The following is a 7059-nucleotide window of genomic DNA, read 5'->3' on the forward strand; positions in this document are numbered from 1 at the left end:
AATCCAAGAATAGAAAGAATTTTGGTTCATAGAGGATGACATGCGGGACCCATGATCCTGCATCGTAAACGGCTCGATCGGAGAACGTTGAACGAGATGGCGCGATCGAGAAAAAAACAATGCCGTAGAGGCTGCCATCCGGGCCCTACATCCCTCGGCGGTGCGGATTTGCGTTGACTCGGCCGGCGAACCCGAGAATTCGCGATGCACCACGTCCCGGGCCACCATACGCGACGTTTTGGCCGCTTTCGTCGGGCTAGGTGGCCTCAAAAACGAGAAAAAAAAGTTTTGACATGCACCACGGAGGGACCCAAAATCGTCGGCCATGGTACACCAGCAAGCACGGCGCGACTTCAACTTCGTCGGCCAGGGCAACTTTTCTTGTAGTGTTAAACACAAAACAAGCCATAGATTTTCCCTCTTATCTCATGATCTATCCCAATGCTCAGATGGCCCCTCCAACTCGCAACGCGAATCAGGAAGCTATGATGCAGATGTTGCAAGTTATGCTGGAAGATAGAGAAGCAGAAAGAGTTGAAAGGCAAGCCAACATTGCAGCACTTCAACAGCTTGTCAACAACAATCAAGGCCATCATGATCACACAGGATCAAAGCTCAAGAACTTCCAGAATACAAACCCGCCAGTTTTCAGCAAGACTGAGGAACCCCTGGATGCAGATGATTGGCTCCAAACTATGGAGAACAATCTAGAAGTAGCTGGAGTTGAAGAAAATGAGAAAGTGCTATTTGCTACGCACTACTTAGCAGGACCCGCAAGAGCTTGGTGGACAAGCACCCGCGCCATGAACGCGGGACAGTTCATGACTTGGGTAGATTTCAAGCTCAAGTTCAGCAAGTACCATGTGCCCCCGGGTCTGATAAAGAAGATGAGAGATGAATTCCGTGAACTGAAGCAAGGCCGGATGTCCGTGGTGGAATACCGCGACAAGTTCCTAACTTTGTCAAGGTACGCCCCGGATGAGACTGATACTACTGAGAAGAGGAAAGAAAGGTTTCTGAACGGACTGCATGATGAGATGCAGACTGTTTTGATCAACATTCCCTTCGCCGACCTCGAAGCCCTTGTTGACTCTGCCATCCAAATGGAGGGCAAACTGCATCAAGCCAGCGAGAACCGCAAGCACCGCATGATGAATCAGAGTGGGCCTAGCAATGCCCCAAGGTATCGCCCCAACTCAAGTGGAGGCTTCGCCTCCAGGAACAACAAGCCCAATGCACAGATGTCACGTCCGAGTTATCAGAACCGGAGTGGAGGAAACCCTAGGCCAGGAGGCCACCACAACAACAACAGCAACTACAACAACAACAACACCAACTTCAACCGCCCTCCGCCGAGAGCCCCCAACAACAACAACAATAACACCAACACCGCACCAAGGACTGGGAGCAACGCCATCCCCGTCACAACCAAGGACAAGTCCACCATCACCTGCTATGAATGTGGAGTTGTGGGACACTACTCCAATGAGTGTCCCAAAAGGCTGGCCAAGCTCGCCGGCAACACCGCTGCACCTGCTCAGTAACAACGCCGTGTCTCCACCGGCAAGAAGTTCGCGCCCAACAACCCGAACAACCGTGGAGGTCGCCTCTACCACATGAACACCGAGGAACCCCAGGAAGCACCAGACGTGGTGCTGGGTATGTTCTCTGTTAACTCAATACCAGCAAGAGTGTTGTTTGATTTTGGAGCATCGCATTCGTTTGTCACAGAAGATTTTGTGTGCACTAGTAAGATTCAACCAATCAGCTTGAAACATGTCATGATAGTTCAAATACCTGGATCAACAACTAAAGCTAGAAAATTTTGCAAAGATGTACCCATCAGAATTCATGAAATAGATTTTTATGCAAACTTGATTGTTCTGGGAACAAAAGGATTGGAAGTAGTACTGGGTATGGATTGGATGTCGAAACATCATGGACTGATAGACTGCGCCAAGAAGGCCATCACCATGACTAGTAGAACCGGAATAATAATAGAACATGTGTCTGAAAGACTACCCAGAAATTTCACCTGCAACCAAAGTGTAGCCAAGCCAACCTTGGATCAGATCAGGGTCGTTTGTCGATACCCCGATGTGTTTCCAGATGATCTACCCGGTATGCCCCCAGATCGGGGTATCGAGTTCATCATCGAGTTAATCCCTGGCACAGGACCTATAGCCCAGAGAGCCTATAGCATGAACCCCGCAGAGCTAGTGGAACTGAAGAAGCAACTGGATGATATGCTGTACAAAGGTCTGATTCGACCAAGTGCGTCTCCTTGGAGATCGCCAGTTTTATTTGTGGATAAAAAGGACGGTGCCACTCGTTTGGTTAAGGATTATCGTAAGCTTAACGATGTCACCATCAAGAACAAATACCCCTTGCCAAAGATAGAAGACCTGTTTGACCAGCTGACCGGTGCCCAAGTATTCTCGAAGATTGATCTGAGGACAGGTTACCTTCAACTGAAGATCCGTGCAACAGATATTCCAAAGACTGCCTTTACCACCAGATATGGACTGTATGAGTACAATGTCATGTCCTTTGGACTGACCAATGCCCCGCTTACTTCATGAATCTCATGAATAAGATCTTTATGGACTTTCTGGATAAGTTTGTCGTTGTCTTCATCGACGACATTCTTATCTACTCCAAATCAGAAGAAGAACATGAGCAACATTTGGAAGTGGTTTTAGAAACCCTTAGGCAGCATCAGTTGTACGCCAAGTTTAGGAAATGTGAGTTTTGGTTGAAGGAAGTAGGATTCCTGGGACACATCTTGTCTGCAGGAGGAATTGCCGTAGATCCCGCAAAAATCAAAACTGTTGAGGAATGGAAAGCCCCAACCACCCAGACTGAAGTCCGGGCATTTCTGGGATTAGCGGGATATTACCGCAGGTTCGTTGAAGGATTTTCCAGCATCGCAAGACCAATGACTCAACTGCTGAAGAAGGACAAGAAGTTTGACTGGAATGACAAATGTGAGGAAAGCTTTCAACAACTCAAGCTCAGATTAACCACAGCCCCAATACTGATCATGCCTGATGTCACCAAGCCGTTCGATGTCTACTGTGATGCATCCAAGATTGGTCTTGGATGTGTGTTGATGCAAGAAGGCAAGGTGATATCATACCTATCAAGACAACTGAAGCAACATGAACAGAACTATCCAACTCATGACCTGGAGTTAGCAGCCGTAGTTTTAGCCCTGAAGGTTTGGCGTCATTACCTCATGGGTAATCGATGCGAGATATACTCAGATCACAAGAGCTTGAAGTACATTTTCACCCAGAAGGAGTTGAACATGAGACAGCGCAGATGGATAGAATTAATCAAGGATTATGACATGGAAATTCACTACCACCCCGGCAAGGCCAATGTGGTAGCGGATGCCTTGAGCAGACTGCTGTGTCAGTTAAACTCCATGATTGCAATAGAGCAGCCCAGCCTGTATCAAGAATTTGAACAGTTCAGACTAGAGCTAGTGAGCGAAGGATTCTTAGCCAGCATTGAACTTCAACCCACCTTGATGAGTCAGATAAAAGAAGCCCAGAAGGGAAATGCCAGCATTGACGGAATCAAGAATCAGATAGCTGCAGGAAAGGCACCAGGATTCACCGTAGATGAAGAAGGAGTTCTTTGGTACAACGGACGCCTGTGTGTACCCTCAGATTCGGAGTTGAAGCAAGTCATTCTGAAGGAAGCTCACGATACCCTATATTCCATTCACCCTGGAGGAACCAAGATGTACCAAGACCTGAAGGAACAATTCTGGTGGCACGGAATGAAGCGAGAGATAGGAAGCTACATCGCCAAGTGTGATATATGTCAACGAGTCAAGGCAGAACATCAACGCCATGCAGGACTGTTGCAACCCTTACAGATTCCCGAGTGGAAATGGGATTCTGTCGGTATGGACTTTATCACAGGATTGCCCAAATCTAGCAGAGGAAATGACTCCATTTGGGTATTCATAGATAGATTGACCAAGGTTGCACATTTCATCCCTGTCAAGACCACATACCAAGGCCCAAAGCTAGCTGAGTTATACATCTCCAGAATAGTCAGCCTGCACGGAACCCCCAAGTCAATTGTGTCAGATAGAGGATCGCAATTCACCTGAAGATTCCGCGAAATTACATGAAGGACTAGGAACCCGTCCGAATTTCAGCACAGACCTATCACCCGCAGACCGACGGACGGACCGAGAGAGTCAACCAGATACTGGAAGATATGTTGAGAGCCTGTGTGCTAGAGTATGGATCCAAATGGGAAGACTGCTTACCTTATGCAGAATTCTCCTACAACAACAGTTATCAAGCCAGCTTACAGATGGCCCCCTTTGAAGCCTTGTACGGAAGGAAATGCCGTACCCCTCTGAACTGGTCGGAAGTCGGAGATAGTCAAGTCTTCGGCCCCGATATTCTTCGAGAAGCCGAAGAGAAGGTGCACAAGATCCGCGAGTACCTCAAGACTGCCCAGTCAAGACAGAAGAGCTACGCCGACAAGAGACGCCGAGAGATGACATTCGAGATCGGAGATTTTGTGTATCTCAAAGTCTCACCCCTCAAAGGAATGCAGAGATTCCAACTCGGAGGAAAACTCGCCCCGGATATGTCGGACCATTCAAAGTTCTGAGTCGCCGAGGAGAAGTTTCATATCAGCTGGCACTACCGGAAGAAATGTCCGCGGTGCACAATGTGTTTCACATCTCACTGCTTCGGAAGTGCCTAGAAGTACCGGAGAAGACCGAAGTGTTCAAGAACATCGACCACAGAGCCATTGATATCAACAAGGATCTAAAATACCGCGAAGTGCCTATTCGCATCCTTGAAGAAGCTTTCAGGACCACCCGCACCATGAGTATCAAGTTCCTAAAAATACAATGGAGTAATCACACCGAAGAAGAAGCCACTTGGGAACGCGAGGAGGATATGAAGAAGGAATACCCAGATCTCTTTAGTACCTAGTTTTCCTTAGATCTCGGGACGAGATCTTTCGTAAGGGGGAAGGGTTTGTAACATCCCAAGTTTTCAATAAAAGGAACAAGAGAGAAATTCAAGAATCCAAAAATCAGAGCCAAAAAAAACTTTTTCCCAGCATATAGGACTATGCATATAGCTCACCTTATTAATTTATTCGAGTGTGCTTTTACCATGATGCTTGCTTATGTGTTCTCTCTTACTCTAAAACCCTAACAATGATCACTTGATCATCCAAAGTCAAATAAAAAGAAAATAGAAAAGAAATTATAAAAATCAATGTCACACACACATATGGCCTATGCCATTTTTACAAATCTTTAACCTAGACCAATTTGGTTTGCACCATTAGTTGTAAATGGATACTAAACACTTTTTAACACTTTTGGAAACAATCAAAATCAATTCAAATCATTTTTGAATCAATTTTGTGATCACATGTGATTATGGTCATGTGAGACATTTTCAGCATGATACTCACTTTGAGCCCCTGGTTTTTAACTTTTTCTTTGTACACTTGGCCAACTCTTTGCACCTCTTCCAAGATCTCATCAAGGACAACAACTTTTCTCAAAACACTCACCTCAAACTCTGCCTCAATTTCAAATTATAAGCAAGCCAAGATGAGACATTGAAACTAAACTAAGATCATATGCCATTTTGAGATTTTGCAAACCAACTCCAAATTGAACCAAACCAACATCATTCTACTCCTTTTAATATATGATTACAACCCACCAAAAATAATTGCAAAATTCAAAAATCTTTTTCTTTCGGGCATTACATCAAACACCTTTATTGTAGGGATATAATTGTGGCCCATACTGAAATTGGAGATGGACTTGGTCCAACCTGAGGCACCACTGCAACCCTGGAGCCTCCTCTCACTTCACCACACCAGTATCACCACTTGCACTGACCCTTGTTTGATCAAATCAACAAAATCATGCCATGCCGTGGCATGGCATGCCACCATCATGCCACCATCGCCTCTGGCCACCTCTGGACTGCACCACCGTGTCAATTCTCTCCCTCTCACTCACCTGACGCTGCCCAGCCAATGACTCTACGATTCCATGCACCGGAGACGCCAGCACACGCGCGCCCAGTGGCGCCCAAAACACGCCCATGCCTCGCCAGAGCGCGCATGGCGCCAACCCTGGACGCGTGATGTCTACGGGTGCTTCTATTCTTGTAGACAGTGTTAGGCCTCCAAGAGCAGAGGTTTGTAGAACAGCAGCAAGTTTCCCTTAAGTGGATCACCCAAGGTTTATCGAACTCAGGGAGGAAGAGGTCAAAGATATCCCTCTCATGCAACCACCGCAACCACAAAGCAAGAAGTCTCTTGTGTCCCCAACACACCTAATAGGTGCACTAGTTCGGCGAAGAGATAGTGAAATACAAGTGGTATGAATGAATATGAGTAGTAGTAACGGCGCCGGAAAAGTGCTTGTCGGCGTGCGATTGATGGTAGTAATATTGCAGGAAGTAAAGATGCGATAAAACAAGTAAACAAGCGAGCGATAGCGATATTTAGGAACAAGGCCTAGGGATCATACTTTCACTAGTGGACACTCTCAACATTGATCACATAACAGAATAAATAGATAGATGCTAGACTCTACACTCTCTTGTTGGATGATGAACACCACTAACTGTGTAGGATTACACGAACCCTCAATGCCGGAGTTAACAAGCTCCACAATATTCAATGTTCATATTTAAATAACCTTAGAGTGCATAACGAGATCAACATAACCAAACCAAGTACTAACATAGCATGCACACTTGTCACCTTCACACTACGAAAGGAGGAATAGATCACATCAATACCATCATAGCAATAGTTAACTTCATAATCTACAAGAGATCACAATCATAGCCTACGCCAAGTACTACACGATGCACACACTCGTCACCATTACACCATGCAGGAGGAATAAACTACTTTAATAACATCACTAGAGTAGCACGCAGATAAATTGTGATACAAAACACATTGCAATCATAAAGAGATATAAATAAGCACTTCACTATGCCATTCATAACAGTGAATAAGTATTCTGTGAAA

This window comes from Lolium rigidum, chromosome 3 (genome assembly GCF_022539505.1).
Source record: "Lolium rigidum isolate FL_2022 chromosome 3, APGP_CSIRO_Lrig_0.1, whole genome shotgun sequence".
NCBI classification, from domain to species: domain Eukaryota; kingdom Viridiplantae; phylum Streptophyta; class Magnoliopsida; order Poales; family Poaceae; genus Lolium; species Lolium rigidum.